Source organism: Ixodes scapularis, unplaced genomic scaffold (assembly GCF_016920785.2).
Source record: "Ixodes scapularis isolate PalLabHiFi unplaced genomic scaffold, ASM1692078v2 PGA_scaffold0__279_contigs__length_252992795, whole genome shotgun sequence".
NCBI lineage: Eukaryota > Metazoa > Arthropoda > Arachnida > Ixodida > Ixodidae > Ixodes > Ixodes scapularis.
This window is the reverse complement of record NW_024609835.1, coordinates 192,199,568-192,218,006: the sequence shown is the minus strand read 5'-3', so window position 1 is coordinate 192,218,006 and position 18,439 is coordinate 192,199,568. Positions and strand designations below refer to the sequence as shown.

The 18,439-nt window shown below is 48.6% G+C and overlaps 1 pseudogene; it reads right to left on the bottom strand.

The window, feature by feature from the left end:
• The window catches only part of LOC115328614, a 110,307-nt pseudogene extending 93,003 nt beyond the window's left edge, over window positions 1-17,304 (bottom strand).
• Window positions 17,305-18,439: the final 1,135 nt, after the last annotated feature.

The window sequence follows — 18,439 nt, the reverse complement described above, 5'->3', positions numbered from 1 at the left end:
CACCACGCACACACACACGTCGCGCTAACGTCACGGGCGCGTTGAGACTTGTTGCCGCAGGCCCCGTCACGCAGGCGACGGTCCCGGACTCGTCGGGACTCGTTTCGCGCCGGTGGCAATCAGTTCGTCGAACGACGTTTCATGGACAAATCGTTTCGTCGACACTGCGATATTTCATGGACAGATCGTTTCGTGGAAACGAGCACCCGCTCGTTTCATCGACAGATGTTGCGACGTTTCGTCGACAGCTCGCCCTGCCAGCTCCTGGCTCTGCGAGCTGCTCCTCCTATGCGCCCTCTGCGCCTGCGCGGCGCGCGGCCTTGTGTTGGATGGAGGGATGGACAAAAGTTGGCCGACTGGGCCACTGATCTCTATGACAATTGCTGGATCGCGCTTCCCCGCTTGTTCGCTGCAGCGCACGTGAAGCCACCGGGCTTCACTCGCTTGGGATACGATTTGCCGTTTTTGCTAGCCTTTGCTGCGGTTTTCCAGCGTGCTGGCGACACGTTTTCTACTCGTTCGTCGTCATTCGCCGAAGAAGTTTTTTGAAGACTCTGTGTATTGTTGAGACTTGCCGTTGTGAACACGTGGAAAATTTTACGAAAGTGCAGTGTCGCAGGAAAAAGGCACAACGCGTCGAAAGGAAGGGCTGGCGGCGTGTTCAAAGCTTCCTTGGCACGCCGAAATGCCGTGTCTCTGTGCCTTCGCACGCTTGGATACCGACCAAGAACCGACGCCGTGTGTATGTGTTCAGCGAGTGCAATGTGCGTGAAGCTGTTCGTGCCTCTGGATCAGCGTCTTTTCCTCTCGCGGTTTAGGAACGAGCTTAATCCAGCGTCCACTAGCGACGGAAGATGGGGAGAAGGTACGTCTTTTTTTCGTCCTTAGACGATTTCCACAATACCGTGCACAACAGCTCCTCATCACTGATCAGTGCTGGCTTATTATCAACCCACTTAATTGCACTTGACGTTTGAGCGCGGCTCGCCTAATTGTAATTGGTCAACAGATTGCACACGACCATATCGGCCGCGCTTCAAAGATTTTCATTCTCGTCGTCTTGTACTTTTGCTTTCGAAAACCCCCCTGGCTCCACAACGTTGCCCTATTCGTGCTCCCACGGAATCTATTAGAGTAGATTTGGGACATAGCCATGGTTAATATAGCACATAAGAACACGTACAGATCTCCCCCTTTTATTGATAGCAACTCACCGGAACAGCTGGACGATCCAGAACTCCGTGGCCGATATATATAAATGATCTAAAGGCATCTACGCGCGACACACGTTCAGAACTTTGGCGCGGCGTCAATTCTTGACCGGTATCCAAGCGTGCGAAGGCACAAAGATGCATCACTCGGCGTGCCAAGGAATCTTTGATCACGCCGCGACACCGGCGACACGTTTTCGACGAGTTGTACCTTTTGACACGGCTTCACGCACATTGCACTCGCTAAACACATTGACTCGGCGTCGGTTCTTGGTCGGTATCCACGCGCGCGAAGGCACAGAGACACGGCACTTCGGCGTGCCAAGGATGCTTTGAACACGCCGCCAGCCCTTCCTTTCGACGCGTTGTGCCTTTTTCCTGCGGCACTGCACTTTCGTAAACTTTTCCACGTGTTCACAAGGGCAAGTCTCAACAATACTCAGAGTCTTCAAAAAACTTCTTCGGCGAATGACGACGAACGAGTAGAAAACGTGTCGTCAGCACGCTGGAAAACCGCAGCAAAGGCTAGCAAAAACGGCAAATCGTATCCCAAGCGAGTGAGGCCCGGTGGCTTCACTTGCGGGAGCGGCAAGCGCGATCCAGCAATTGTCATTGAGATCAGTGGACTGGGCCAAGTATGCCGAACCAGTGCGCAGCCATCTTGCCTCACCAACTTAAACTATCGCAATTTTTTTTTTTGTTTTTTTTTTTTTTGCAGGGACAGAACGAGCGGGTTGGTATTGATAGTTAAACTTGAGGAAGAAAACGAGAAAGGAAGTTTGTGTTTGTCCGTCCTTTCCCTTTTTCTTCCTCAAGTTTAACTTTTTTTTTGCTCGGTCTTTTTTTTTTTTTTTTCTTTTTTTCTTTGTTTGGGGGGGGGGGGGGGGGGGGCTCGCCGATTGCACTGATTTCGGAACTTACGATTTGAATGGTTTCGCTCGTGTCTTTGCCCGAACCTTTGGGGAAGCGTTGTCAAAGCCGGGAAGTTTCGTTATCGACCAGTGTCCTTTCTCGAATTACATTTTAAAACATTCAACAATATGCGCTGCTCTTGAGGGCTACGCTTTCGGCAGCATACGTGATCGAGGTGTCTGTACGTTATCGAATGCAACCCTTCGCGGGCTGGCCGCCGGCACTCTGACTGTCTTGAAAACGTGGCTGGGTCATTACCAGAGCAAGCGTATCTTTCCGCGCGTCGCGTCTTTTGGCATAATGCTCAAGAGCCATCTGAACATAGCATAGATAGTCCACACGTCAAAACACTGAAGCTTTTAAAGAACATTTGAAAGAATAAACGAGGCCTGTTTGCGGTGCACACAGCCTTCCTACCGTTCAAAATGACATAAAATCAGTTCTCAAGCTAATTGGCATCTGGTCTTAGCCGCTAGCAATAAACTTTGAAGGAGACTAAGCATTTTCCTACGCGTGGTTTACTTTTACGGTGATAAAACACGGTTGTTTTCTCCTCCAAGCACTGGGTATTCAACGTACTGTACTTACCAGACCATATACGATTTTTAGTCTTTAGCATATTTAGCTTCTGGATAATGAATAATACAATAGTTCTGCATAGGTTATGCCTGTACTGAAATTTTGCATGCAGATAATCCAATATGTGAGCAAAGAACATTAGATTTAGAAGCCGCTCTTTTATAAAAAGAGCTACGAACTTGCCCGAGGTATCTGCCTGCTTGCATCGATAAAAGAACAATTTAATGTCGCGTGTGAGGACCAGTCCGCTGCTGCCGACAGATTTCGTCTAGTGTTACTACCGCCTCCAAGGCCTTGCATGTGGCGGCTGCTCGAGAGAAGCTATTAATGTATTAGGATGCACATTCGATATCAACTTTGGTTTACTTTGTGTAATACGACTAAACTTGGTGTACTGTTTTATTTATCTGTCATCAATTCTCGTGTTTATTTATTTATTTTTTGCATTGCAATGTAGTTTTCTTTAGGTTTACTCGCGGGCAGCGTGCGCCCGGTAGTGCGAGTGTTATTGGTTTTCGTGCTTTTGTTATTTATTTTTATTTGACAATGTTTACAGCCCCCTTATTGTGTAATGTCTTTTTAATCGGCCCTTAAATGACGATGAAACGAGTGTGACTAAACAATTTTTTTTCGCGTATAAGTCGCATTAGCCAGTAAAACACTGCATCACTTCTCCTTTTGAATAATTGAGGGTAATGAACATGCTTAATTTCAATTGAAATATTAGGGTTGTAATGTTGCAATGGAAGGCTGCAAGCCGTATTTTTGTTTAAAAATAACCAATATGAAGAAGAAAAAAAGAAACAGTGTTTACGCCCTTTTCCGCAACCCACCATTGGATCGAAGTTTTGCTTTGTGCCTACGCATATTTTTCTCCACCGCTTTTCTTCTTCCAGTAACTTTCGGTTCTATAAACGGGCATCGGAACTTGCAAATATCCAAATAGGCAGCGCGAAGTCCTGCGCGGTCTTGCTTTTCTATCTGACACGAATGAGAGCGAGAGGATAACGCAGTTGCTCACCTTGGAGAGCAACTGCGCTAGGCATCGTCTTTTTCATCTGTTACAAGCGCATATACCTTAAGTTTCCGGCATTCCTTTCGGGACCGCAAAAAAAAAAAAATGTTTGTCGACGAAACGTTTTACGGTGGTGCTGTCGACGAAACGATTGTCGACGAAACGTCACACCGTCGACGAAACGTGTGTCCATGAAACGTGTGTCCACGAAAAGTTGTCCACGAAACGTAATTCCACGAAACGAGTTTCGACGAAATGATAGGGACCCGTTTCGCGCAGGCCCCGACAAGCGGGCGACGGTCCCGGACTCGTCTTGACTCGTTTCCGCAGCGTTGAAACTCGGAAGAAGGTCGCCGAAGGTTCCATTCTTAACAAGGTCTATGAACTGTGTTTTTGTAATACACTCGATAGGACTGTGCTTTACACGTCTCCGTAGTGTGCCATTATTTGTGTTTGTTTTGTTGTTTTGTTGCCTGGCACGTCGCATCGACACGATGCGCTTTTAAAAGGGGGGGAGGGGGGGGGGGGAATAATGCCGCGCGCGTTGCCGAGCGAGGCGTGGCCGAATGGTTACCGCGCTTCGCTATAACTCGGAAGCACCGGATTCGATTTCAGGAAGTGCACTCCTGTTTGATTCATTGCAGCGTACGTTACACTGGCCGAACTTGAGCAGTTTCACGTGGCTCCCGGAGAGACGCGCTGCGCATGCGCGAGGAGCAGTGACGGAACGGGAAGGACTGGTATGGCTCCTAGGTCCGTCCCCGATGCACGCGCCGCGTGCATGCACCCGCTCGAGATCATGGTTCGCGCTGTCCGGGTGTTCTGGGCGGCAGCTTGGTTGCTTGATACATAACACGGCGCACAGCTGGCCAAACCAACGACGGGCATCTGGCACCCCCCGGCAGAGCACTTAGGATTAATTTGGACCACCTGGGGATCTTTTGACGCGCAACCGAAAGCTCGGTTAGACGGCGGCTCCTCCGCAATACGAAATGCGGAGAAGCTTAACTCATCGGATCGCGAAGTAGTCACATAATGCGTATACCGTGTGTGTGTCACTAAAGCAGCAGTAAGCATGATAATCAATCAAATTTCAGACAACCAGGATAGCTAAGAATAACCAGCTGAGCCTAAGCTTACACTACGTATATCCTGGCATAGCCGAGCTGAGCTACTGTTTGGTTTTCTTTCAACTTGAAATTCTCCTAAGTTCGAGAACCTTGTCTTCTGATCGAGTTACGAATGTTCGACGCGCCGAATGTTCTAGGCCACATGTTTCAGAAACCCACGCGGCTACGAAAAAATGCTCCGCGTGGCAAGCCGATGTCAGTGTCGCCCCAGCGTTCGATCCTGCTGTTTCGCCGATATCCACGCCTACAACGCTAGCGTTCTTCTATTTGGTTTTGGGCAAAAGTTCGCCTCATTAAACGCTTAATTGTATTATTTATTCGCCGCGTAATCATTTTTCTTTCGGAACAATGTGAACTTTAGGAAGACTTAAAGTTTGTGGTGAGCGCGAAGGTGCCCAAAAAAGACTATTTTCGTGCTGCGGCAACAAACCTGGCTATGACAAAACTCTGAATATGTTTTTAACATCTCATTTATTGAAGCGTCACCTTTGCGCCTGCTACACCTGTGGCAACGATAGTGAACTCCAGCGCTCATTACGCGTTACGAGTGTTCCTACGTTGTCATGTTTTAGGGGCTTTCCATGATGTCTGGGAAGTTTTTTGCTAGGAGCTGCAGTTGTTTATTTCCACCAATGAAACATGTGTGCGTTTCTATTTGTTGATTATTTTCCTAATTGTAGTGTTCCTTTTTGCATTTCTGGATGTCCGTAAATGCTTAAGGTTCGTTCCTTAAAATGGTTTTTTCCCTAACCACGTCTTTCTAGGTATTATAAATATTTCTCCAAAACATTCGATATTTCTGCAGGTTTCTTCTTCTTTCATGAACTGTTAGAAAAAAGGCATAGCTAAAATACAGAGTTTGTGCATTCGAGTTATAAGGACCGACCCATAATATAGGGCGTGAATTTTCGCGAGAAGTTTGTAAATACCTAAAAATTCTGAATTAAGGTTTCAATCAGTAAAAAAAATCGACTATTTAAAAACTTGCTGAGCGTAATCAAAATACTAAATTAGTCAATATGAAAAAAGAATTCTGTGCTTGGAAAGCGCGTTTTAGCGCTAAAGTTACCACTGGTGTGGCAGATGCAATCGTGTGGCCTCCAAAACGAACCCAGGCGGTTGTTTAGTATATTATCATCCTCAATTTCGCAAAGCCAGCTTGGCGCTCGTTTCCCGCAGGCTAAATTTAGCTCACTATTGCTCGTCCAACGCGTTCCCATTTTTTTAATTTATCTATTTAGTGGTTTTTGGTAACGCTCAGTAAATTTCAATTTGAACCATATGATTATTTTTTGGTATTTAAAAAAAGACAAGTTTTAAATAATTGTTCGACAACTTGGTATAAATAGCACTCTCTACTACGTCCTCCTGGCCAAATTTTAGAGGACATTGAGAAGTGGCGCTTTCTAGGGGCCACCTCGACAACTAACGCCCTATGGCATACAAACCCTCCGGCCGATGTCATCAGTGCATTCGCTGCCATGGAATACGTCAACGCAAGTCTCGTGAAAAATATGCAAGACTGTTGTTTTCTCTTAAACGCATCTATATAAAAGTAATCTTGTCCCCTTCTGCGTTCAATGTCATCGATGTCTTCCTGGATGTCAAAACAGGCGGAAGTACGGTCACGCGCGGGCGTGCCGGGCTAGCCGCGCCGTGTCGGCCGCGACGAGTGGATCGTAAGTGAGCGGCGTGTTGTCCGTCTTTTCCTGAAGGACTCACAAAACACGCTATTCACTCTTTTGTTAGCCTATCTCTTGCGACTATCATGGATGACATCGGCGAAAGCAAGAGGTATCTCGTTGAAGGAGAGGAACTTCAACTGCGATCATGCCATCGAGTGCAGCGTTGCATCAGAGCCGACGGCGAACATTGTTTTCATCATCGTGTACATGCTACAGCTTTCCGCGCTTCGTATACCCCGTTCAAAAAATGCTTAGGATACTGCGGTGCGCAGCATGTTCGCATGATATCCCTACAAATATACAGCGAGAGCGGAAACTCTGGGGCGTACGCAAGGCGAGTGCTAGCGTCGGAGTTGTTTGCCACAGAGCGATTGTTTGTGGTGATGATGATGATTTTAAAGCTGCGCCTCCTACAGTTGGATCTTCTCACCTACACCCCATATGAACAAACCGGAAAAGTGTAGCTCTCAATTTTAAGTGTGTTTTTTTAGAAACCTCTAAAAACTAAAAAATGCCCAGTATATACTAGTTCAATTTCTATTTTTTACTGAAACATTGCGCAATGCTGCCTACAGTAGAAATTTACCGAGTTAAAGATATAAGCGATGAAACGATGAATATTTATCAGCATAGTGAAATATGTTTATCTTTCTTTTCGTATGTCCTATCATAGGTACAAAACGCAGAGATGCTTTCCAAGGACGGCAGGAAGAGTGTACTTCTAAAAAGACAGGAAGATTCCAGAAAGTCCATACAGCATATCATTTGGTTATGGAGGAGTTGCACTTTTCAAAATAAACTCTATTTATTTCGGCAGAAGACATTTCAATAAAATAAATGCAAATCTGTAAGCATACCTGAGAGTATTTCTATTGTCAATAGTGAACAGCCCCAATATATTCCCACTGAAATCAGCAATGACCCTTGTGGTCGGTTTGCCTAGCTGCATACCCGACCCGGAAGGATAACATGCAGCCAGTCGCCCCCCCCCCCCCCCCCCCAAAAAAAAAAGAAAAAAAAGAAACTACATTAAATTGGACATGGACGAGACGGCGAACAATACTAACAGGAAACTAACGAGCACCGGCGGCGCTTGAGTCCAGCGAGCGACAGCCCGTGCGCCGCCTCTGATCTGCCTCATCTAGGCGGGGCGCGCGGGGTGTGCGCGTGGTCGGTTTTGACTCCGCCGCCACGCGGGAAAGTTTGCTACCAGTGCCGCGTAGTCAGACAACTGGGGGGAGCCACAGGGGTACCCATACTACCCCCCCCCCCCCCCTCATCAAACGCCTTCCAGCATGTCGATAATGGTGTCGTTGTTGTGGGCCTCAGGGGGTAAAAGGTGCTACTGCGAACACCGGCCTATAGGAGATTCTCTCGGCGCCGCTAGACAAGCGCGATAGCCCGTTCGAGTTCGCGCTCGCAGAGTTGGTTAATGCGCGCGATGCGTTCGGCATCCGCCCTCTCACCACGAATGTGCCCGATTTGATGTGCCGCCCGACAGACTTCGGGCATCCCACGAAGCGGACAGAGGAGGCGCAGCTCTTTTGCGGTGTAGAGTGCGACCTGCTCTGTCTGGTGACGATCCTCTAAGATTCGGCCGCGGAACGGCTCGGGGATGGTTGTTGGTGTGCCGCGCAGCTCTGGTCGATGCTGGGCCCTCCAGCGTTGGTCGGGCGCCTAGCTGAGAGAGGTGTGCTCCTCGAACTCGGTCGAGATTGCGATAGTTCGTTGTGGCCGTCCGCTGCACCGCCGGCACAGGCCGGGTCCGCAGGGCTGTTCTGTAGAGGGTGGCCGCGGTCCACTGTCCCCTGGGCCTTCCAGGATGCCCCCACGTCCTTGGTGGCCGTGCCCACCACGAGGTCGGCCGCCTTCTCGTTCCGATGGAGGAGTGTCGAGGCGGTGTTGTCCACGAGCCACCTTTGTGGCAAACGAGGGAAGCAGACGGCGTGGGGGCTTAGCTGAGGGTTGAGCTTGACGTTATCTTCGCACTCTTTCCATAAATTTAGAAATAACGGTTCTGAGGTATGTACACAATCTTCTTCCTCCTCTCTTGAAACTAGAGGAGATCCGTGAAAGTAGAAAACTACCTCAAAATGCCAAAAAAGAAGAAAAAGCGCAGGAAGCAAAAAAAAAAAAAATAGTTCCTTTCTCTTTGGGTTTACCGACGCTGCTGGTTATGCCGCCGCCCTGGTGGAGACGAGGGGTCTTCCGGAATGGGAGTGCCGCGAGAGTCGTTGTGGTCCTGTGAGAAATCTTCGTCTTCCGCTTGAAAAAATATTTTGAGGTCGTTGACATAGACAGGTCCGGTTTCTTAACTATACTAACAGTGGCCTAGATTTAAGGGAATGGTGAGCACTTTTCATGCATGCGAAACGGACCTTTCCACCTGTTTGCGAGTAGGCTGCAAAGCCTCGAGCGGCTTCACTAAGTGGGTGAGTACGCCGGAGCAGACAATTTCCCACCTCGCACTGCAGGTCACGTCCCCTCTGGTCGTACCGTTCCGACTGCTGCACTCGGGCGACGTCGAGATTTTGTCGGGCCTCTCGAAGGTTTTCGGAGAAGCGCTTTCGCAGGTCCTCTGCGAACTTCACGTAGGGGCGAGGCCTTCCCCTAAACTCTGTAGGAGGGCACTGTTAAAAAGCAGAAACGCCAGCGCTTTGCTGAAATTCAATTGGGCAGGAGTGAGACCCGTTGACAGATTAGAGGTTGTACGGGTGGCTAATGCCTGCCCCGGCAGTTTCGCGTCACACTCCTTGTGGCGCTCAGTAACATCATCTTAAAGGGATACTGAACCAAGGAATTTAGTGTCCATAATAAGTGGCGCACGTTCTTTCCACGAGCCAGCAGCCGCCGGTGTGCGCGAACACACGCAACAAAAATGACGTCAAAGGCCTCCATTCACGGTTAAGATGACAGTGAAATGTATGGGCTAAAGGAGAATAAAGACAAGTTTTTCATCTACACAGTGGTGTCTGGTGTAAAAGGTAAGCGATTAATTGGTCTAACAAGCACGTAGCTTTCACTTCTAGAGATGAAAAACCTGTCTTTATTCTACTTTGGCCCGAAGCCCTTGCATTTCACTGACCCCTTAAGCGCGAATGGAGGTCTTTGACGTTATTTTCGTTGCGTGTGCTCGCGCACACCGGCGGCTGCTGGCTCGTGGAAAGAACGTGCGCCACTTATTATGGGCACTAAATTCTTTAGTTCAGTATCCCTTTAAGGTTCCAATCTACTCTTTCCGTGATGTTTGCTTGTGGTTGGTATGGGGAGGTTCTTTTGTGTTTAATTCCCAGCACCGCGCATGCTTCCACTAAAACATCACTTCTTAGGTAGGACGCCTTATAGCTAACAAGCTTTGCTGAAAAGCCGAACCTAGCGAATGTTTGAAGCAGGCATTCCCAGATTTTCGGGGAATCTAGCTTTTGTAAAGGAAATAACTGAGCCCATTTTGTGAATTGGTGGTTTACCACGAACAAGTACTGATTATCACGGCGACTACGTAGGAGGAAGCCGATGATGTCACAGCAACAAACCTGCCATGGGCTCTGGCTCACGATTGGTTGCATGAGACCGGGGAAAGCTGTCCAGCACGTTTTTTTTTTTTTTTGCCATTTGGCTTACCGTGCTGCTACGAGCAAATTGGAGCTAATATTGCCTCATGGCTGGCCAGGTAGGGATTTGGGATGCGTTTTTAAAAGTTTTGCTTCAACTGCTGTGCTCTGCCAAGGCAAACTAACGCGTGCATCGAATGAAACGCTTCCGCCACCTTGCGGCGTATTACAGTCCGAAACGCCGACCCATCCGGATTGTCGTCGGCCTGAAGGATGTAGCGCAGCAGGAGTCCGTCGTCGTTCATCAAGTAGGAGTCGAACTCCCTGTAACTTGGGCCGTCGACGGAACCTCTTGCCGCCAGCCATCGGGCACGCTTTGGCAGAGTCCGCCATCCAGCTGCGCCCTGCGAAGCTTCTTGCGGCTCCCCAATTTACCTCACTGTTATCCTGGGGATCCTCATATTGTAGCCGGGACGGTCACCAAGCCATGGGAATATTTCAAGTGTTCCTCGAGAAGTGGAGAACGAGAGAGCCCGTCAGCAACATTGATGGTTGACCCCGGCGGTACACGATGAAGTAAGCGTACTGTTTTAGAGTAAGCGCCCAACGATCAAGACATCCAGCTGGATTCTTAATTCCCCTTAGCCATGAGAGCTCTAAGTGATCAGAATGAATCTGGAACTTTGCGCCATTGAGGTACGTGTGTAGCGCTTCAAAGCATCAATAATGGCGAAACATTAAAGTTGTGTGACACTGTAGTTGCGCTCGGCTGGAGTTAACGTGTGGCTCGTGAAAGCAACTGGCCGAAGTACGCCGTCATACTCCTGCAGCATGACAGTACCTAGACAACAGTCGGTTGCATCCGTCTGCAGAACGAACGACTTGTTCAATCTCGAAGCTGTGCACAAGCATTGTCAGACACTGATCTTGAAAGGGCTGTGAATTCGCACTGTTGTTGTTCGACCCAATACCACTTGATGCTCTTTATTAGAAGGTGATTGAGGGGTCGGAATATCACGGAACAGTGGGGAATGAAATCTCTGTAGAACACAATCATTCCGAGGTATCTTTGTAGGCTCGCTACGTCATGTAGGCATGGGTGTTCTGTAAGCGCGTGTAACTTATCTTCGTCGGGGTGGAACGTGCCGTTATCCACAACGAATCCAAGGAGGTTAATCTTGGGCGCGGCTTACAACTTTTCTGCGGTAAATCGTGAGGCCAGCATTAGGAATTCGCTCAAGTACGATGCCGAAGCTGTTCGACATCCTCCTCGATAGTTCTCAAAGAAAGCAAAAAAAAAACACACATCTTGCATATATGCCACGGCGAATTCATACTTCGAATCACCAAGAAAAACACCCATCACGCGCTGAAAACTGGGTGGAGAGACAGACAAACCAAACAGCAGTCGAGTGAACTGAAACAACCCTCTCTCTGGCAGATGAAAGCCGTTTTTGGAAAGCGTGATGGTTAAATCTTGATCTCAATAACCTACGGCTGCAATCCAGAGTTATAAACACGGCCGCGTTACCGAGCGCATACATCACAGCGAAAATACTGCGGAAAGGGTAGCAGTCTCGTACGGACACATCGCTAAGCCACCTGTAATCCACACAGAGTCTGGCTCTTCCTTCTTTATCCAGAGCAGTAACAACAGGAAACGCCGAAAGGCTCTTCGACTCATGCACCGAACCACCGACTATCATCCCCTCGAGTGCCGCATCCGGGGGTGCCCTTTTGTGACCGTTGACTACGAGTGCAATTTTGCGGCCAGTTCCGGGGCCGTGCGTCACTGGTTCCGTAGCGGTGCAGCAGGATGTCAGTCTTTCCCGGCGTTTCCGTAAAACATCGGTGAGAAAGCCTGCAAGACGGCTTGCAGCTCCCGTGTCTGCTGGCTGCTTCCGGGGTACTTTCGCAACGAGCATCGAACGCCGGCGGGCAAGACGTCAGATACCATGGTGAAGTGGGCTGCAGTGGGCGGGTTACAAATGCAGTCCCCGTATCTGGTAAACCGAGGCAGTTATCATTGTGGTCCTACCCGGTTTCCGGTGCCAGAAAAAGCAAGTGTCATGCTTTCGCCTGTAATAAAATTTCGGCCCAAGATCATGGGTAGTATGAGTCCTGGCAGCCAAAGAAATTGATGACGCCGTTTGTTTTCGTTAAAAAGAGTCTGCAGAATTACGGCCCCTCTAGCTGTTATCGATGAACCAGAAGCTACCTGCAAACGCGTTTGGACTTCCCGGGGGTTATCGTTTTTGCTTTGCAGTGTTCGAAAAGAAAATCGCTTGTAAGCGAGATAGCGTCCCCGGAGTCCAAAAGTGAGAAAATGGGAACATCAAGCAGTGAAATCGTCATGCGCCGTTCAATGCTACTAGGCTCGGGCTGGATTCGACATACGAATGGAATCTGTGCTGCGGCCTCACTGATCCCAGGAACTGTAAACGGCCGTCAGCGAGTGGCTCTTTAGTTTCAGCGCCGCCGGCCGTGGTAATTTCCCTGGTTCCGACCCTTTGAAACCGTCTCGTGGCAGCTCTTGTTTGCAGTGGCCAGAAATCTTGGACACTTTTTTCGGTGATGGCCAGGGCCGGTTTGATCATCTTGCGGCCGCGGATGCGGCTGCGGCCAAGAGGGATTTTTCTGTCACGTGACCAGCTCCACGGGAACAAGGAAGTACCTAGCGTCCCTGCCTAATGGCGGAGAAATCTGAATCGCTTCAAGCACAAAAGCCTAACTTCACTAGCAGAAACTGACTGCAGGGACTTTCAACTGGAGTCCAATTGGCCGCCCCTTTACACTGTAGGAGCAGCAGGTAAAGTTATGGCCAGGGAGGGTAAATATGACCCAAAATAAAGAAAAAAACACGCGAGATAAAAGCGGCGGCAGTATATTTATATACCTCCGCCGGCTCCGGCGCCTCGCGTCTTCTTCTATGGTCGAGAAGTAAATCGATCCGTCCGCCAAGGGTGTCCTTTGTCCCCTCTTCTTTTTTGTATTTATATAGAATCTCTTTGCGCTAGTGTCATTAGGAATAGCTCAATCCATAGTTTTAAGCTTCACCCAGCCGAAGTTAGAGTTTTAGCGTATGCGGACGACATTGCTGTGTTTTGTACTACCCGGGAGAGTATCGTCAACACGCTTAAACGTTTTTGTGAGGTTAGCGGCAGTTCGGTTAACTGGGAAAAGTGCCTGGGGTTTTGGCACGGCAAGTGGACTTCTACTCCGAGTTTTTTTTCTAACATGCAGTGGGTTACCACACCAACAAAATATTTAGGAGTCCCACTAGAAAACTACCGGGATAGTGAGCCGTATTGGCGAGGGCAGACGGCAGAGCTTCGCGAAAAAGTAGAGAAAAGAAGGTGGAATGATTTGTCTATTTTTGCGCGTGCCACCGTTTGCAATTTATTTTTTCTTAGCAAACTGTGGTATGTGCTACAAGTTTTGCATTGTTCACGGGCAAACGTGCAGAAACTACATCGTGTGTTCGCGGTGTTCATTTGGGGCTCCGCTTGGGAGCGGTCTAGCAGAACGAATCTTTTCCGGCGCGTGCGCAATGGGGTGCTTAGTTTGTCGCATTTGTTTTTGCGCCAGATTGTAAATCGTTTTATTTATTGGAGGGACGTTCGGGACCCTTTTCTGCGCACTGTTTGTCAGGCGAGACTTGCAGGCAGGCTGCCTGTGTTGATGGTTTCCACGGCTGCGTTGCCAGGTGGCATTCATGGCCACCTTAAAGAAGTAGTTGAGTCATGTAGATTTTTGTTGGTGCATTTTTCAGCTGCATATTTGAGTGAAGTATCTCGTAAACGATTTAATAAGGATGTTTGTGATCTTGTTTTTCCTGTACCTTTATACAGATCCTTATACCGTGCAGGCCCAGGGCAAGACGTTTTAGCCCGTGTTAAGAAGATGGCGTTGCCCGCAGGCATCAAGACATTTTTCTTTAAATTGCATTCGGGTACCTTGCCCGTCAAGTCATGGTTGGACGAGAGGGGGCTTTTCGTACCGTGGGGGGTTCATTGTTTTTTATGCAAAAAACCTGAGACGATCGAACACATGTTCCTTGAGTGCTGGGATGGGGTCTCCTTCTGGGACGTGCTCCAACGCACGTTGAAGAAGCACCTCCCCCTAGACGCGCACGGAATACGTTTTCTTTCGATTAAAAACGAGGAGGGCTTTCCGTTTGACTTGGTTATGCTGCTGGGACTGCACGGTATTTGGAAGTCCCGAATGGCTGTGCGTCACGCCGAAAGTGATCCGCGAGAGGCGCGGAAATATTTCCGAGAAAGTGTTTCTTTGTACGTGGAAGTACAAAAAGCAAAGAAGTGTGTGCCTGAGTGGCTCCCGCGGATTGAAGCACTGCTGACTATGAAACCTTTTTAATTCATATGACACCAACCCTCGTAGACTGTGCTCCTTGTGTTGACGTTTATGTATGATTTTCGTCTTTGTTATTGTATTTCTGAAGTGGGACGTCCGGCAATAAAGAAAAAAAAAATCTTCTATGGTCGAGAGGTTAAAGCGCCGGTACTTGTCGTCGCGGCTTAAAGGTTCCGGGTTCAAATCGCGCTAGGGACTTTTTTTTATGTATTTTGCGCGTTTCTTACTTTTTAACTGTGATCCTTTTTAGGAAATCATCCACTTGCACTACTGCGCCTTACACGGTTTTCACTGTTAGTCCCACGTGTTCAATCGAAACACCGGGAAGAAAAAAAAAACATCAACACAAGTTAACGCGCTAAACAATTATTTTATAATGTTCAATAAAAGGAAACAAGGTAACAGCATCGGTATGGCTTTCACACAAACGGAGCCGAAACAAGCATCCTTTCCCCAGCATTTACAGTTTTATCTGTTTTTAAATAACGCTCTTGCTACGATTCCTTTCAACAACAAGAGACGCGTATTTAGGACTAATAAAAACTGCAGTTGTGCCAATTAAAAGAAAAGCTCCAAAAATAAGCGAAAAGAAAAAAAGACTAGCGACTGTGGATACATTGATTGAGCGAGATCATACAGGCAAGTCAGCAAGTCAAACGTCTGAGAATGTAGTAAAACCGAAATAAAAGAGATCATACTTTTACTTCCATGGAATGTGATAAAAAGTATATTTATACACTACATTTTGCTGTGGCAATCGTTTTGCATTATTAACACATTACTTGTTGAATTTTAGTTAGATTAGCAGACGAACACGAACGAATGCAAAAATGAATCAGGCGTCGACGTCGCAAACCCTCTCTCTAATGAAAATACCTAAAATGACTTTGGATCAACATATGAAATTAATTATAATTAATTCCATTTCTTGATCCAAAGTCATTTTAGGTGTTTGCATTAGAGACAGGGTTTGTGAGGTCGACGCCTGATTCATTTTTGCACTCGTTCGTGATCGTCTGCTATTCTAAATAAAATTCAACAAGTAATGTGTTAATAATACAAAACGATTGCCACAACAAAATTTAAAGAGTATAAATGTACTTTTTATCACATTCCGTGCACGTAAAAGTATGATCTCTTTTATTTCGGTTTTACTACTTTCTCAAACGTTTGACTTGCTGCCTTGCCTGTATGATCTCGCTCAATCAATGTATCCACAGTTGCGAGACTTGTTTTCTTTTTACTTGTTTTTGGAGCTTTTTTTTTAATTCTCACAACTGCAGTTTTTATTAGTCCTAAATAGGCGTCTCTTGTTGTTGAAAGGAATCGTAGCAAGAGCGTTATTTAAAAACAGATAAAACTGTAAATGCTGGGGAAAGGATGCTTGTTTCGGCTCCGTTTGTGTGAAAGCCATACCGATGGTGTTACCTTGTTTCCTTTTAATGAACATTATGAAATGCTTGTATTAGCGCGTTAACTTGTGTTGATCTTTTTTTTCTTCCCGGTGTTTCGATTGAACAGGTGGGACTAACAGTGAAAACCGTGTAAGGCGCAGTAGTGCAAGTGGCTGATTTCCTAAAAAGGATCACAGTTAAAAAGTAAGACACGCGCAAAATACAAAAAAAAAAAGGAAGTCCCTAGCGCGATTTGATCCCGGAACTTTCACGCCGCGACGACAAGTACTGGCGCTTTAACCTCTCGACCATAGCAGAAAGCGCGAGCCGCCGGCGCCGGCGGAGGTATATAAATATACTGCTACCGCTTTTATCTCGTGTGTTTTTTTCTTTATTTTGGCTCCTATTTACCCTCCCTGGCCGTAACTTTACCTGCCGCTCCTACAGTATAAAGGGGCGGTCAATTGGACTCCAGTTGAAAGCCCCTGCAATCAGTTTTTGCGAGTGACATTAGGCTTTTGTGCTTGAAGCGATGCCGATCTCTCCGCCATTAGGCAGGGACGCTAGGTACTTCCTTGGCCCCATGGAGCTGGTCACGTGACGTAAAAATCCCTCTTGACCGCGGCCGCGGCCGCAGCCGCAAGATGAGCAAAGCGGCCCAGGCTGCTCGCACTCGTAGCAGCTATCGAAGGACGGTTAGCTGCTTAGGCCACTCGCAACGAGGTGTCCGCCAGACCGCTTCCAGCGATCTCGTACAAAAAGCACTATGGGACGACCTCCACCAGTCTTGCAACCGGCTGTTGTGGGGAGGGCTCGTTCCGTTGCGGCAGGGGTCAATGCTGCATAACAACGTGATTTCGACCGCAGCGTTCCAGTTTTCTCCAGCACTTACGGGAGCAGACTGATGAAAATGTTTCGCTTCGGTGGTGATCTCTGTTGGGCCCCAGCTTGCGATAGGCGCCGCCAACGACCTCCCACCTGTAGGGGCGACCCCTGCCCGAGACCCCCACGGGCCCGGCTGTGACCTCCGGGGACCTCTCAATGAGCGGTAGGGGAACATCAGCTTATCCCGCACGGGAGAACGTTAGGCATGTTACGCCAACTCTCCTGGTCGACGGGGTGGGGAATGGCGGTCTCGCTCGGGCACTCCAATCGCGTGAAGGCGTCGAAGCCCCGCCATGAGCATGCCCGTTCGAGCGCGTACTGGGCTGGCGGCGGCGGCACGTAGTTCCACTCAGAATGAAGAGCTTCCTCGACGAGGAGGGCGCCCCGGGCTAGCTCTTCAAGGAACTCAAAGGTGCGGTTAATGAAGTACATGTGGTAACGTGGGTGACAACGCCTTCTGACCTGAGCTATGTTCTGTCCGACTCCAGTGAATTCGGGTCCACCCTCTTGAAAAAAACTCTTAAATGGGCCGAACGTACCGAGCTAGACTTTCGTCCAGGTGCCGCGTCCTTGCCAAGAGCTTTCGAAAAATCTGCGTCGCGTAGCCTGCAGGCAGGAACTCTTCTCGAAGCCTTGTCTGGAAGTCCGCCAGGCTGGTGGAGGGGGTCTGCGACCTGATTCAGCACCTGGCGCTGGCTTGCAACGTTAGCGGGACAACACGTACGGACCACGATGAAGGCTTCCGAGGCACCTGAGCCCATGTGGTAAGTCTGTAACTCGCCCAGGATGTCTACCACGGTCTTGATGTTGCCGTACCTCGTGTAGACTGGCATAGTCAAGTGTGATCGGTGCTCTCGCGGTGAGGTCTCCTGCTGGCCAGGCGTGAGGGCAATGCGCTGCATCACGGAACGGCACATCTCCGTGACCTTCGTGAGTAGGGTTACTTGTGCCGCTTCAGCTATCTCGGCTTCTTGCTCCCTTGTGAGCACAAAAAAACTTGCAAGCACAAAAAAAAAAGAAATCCACATCCAGAAACCAAAATAGAATCGCGTAAAACAATTCCCGCGGTAAGAAATACAGAGCCAGAAACATGCAAGTACAACAAACGCGGACGTGACGGAAGCATGGAATGATGTTAGAAAACACGGAGACTGGGAAAAAAACAAACCAAAGAAAGGAACCGAGCCCCGTGAAATTCCTGCGAGTGGGCGGGATACCACGCTTGGGCGTCATTGTGGTCGTTTTGCCTTGCCACATACTCGACCCGGAGGAATAACACGGAACCAGTGGTTCCAAGAACAAGAAACCACATTCAATTGGACATGGACGAGAAGATGAAGAACACCAAGAGGAAACAAACGAGCACCGGCGTCACTTTAGTAAAGCCAAAGACTGCTCGTGCGCCGCCTGTGATCCGCCTTATCTAGGCGGCGCTCGCTATGTGCGCCTGGTAGGTTTGACTCCGCCCCCACGTGGGAAAGTTCGCCACGTGTGCCCGGTGGCCGGAAAAATGGACTGGGGAGCCGCCAGGGTGCCCACACCCTCTGGGTGAGTCGAAATTCGAAAAATAGGGCACTTTTTGGAGTTCTGCTTAAACAGAATTGTAAGCATGGCGTCCCGGCTGGTTTCCAAACGTGCATGTTCGTACATTACGCGCGTGAATGTAGCCTTCGCGGGCTCTCGATTGCATACGCGTAGTTACA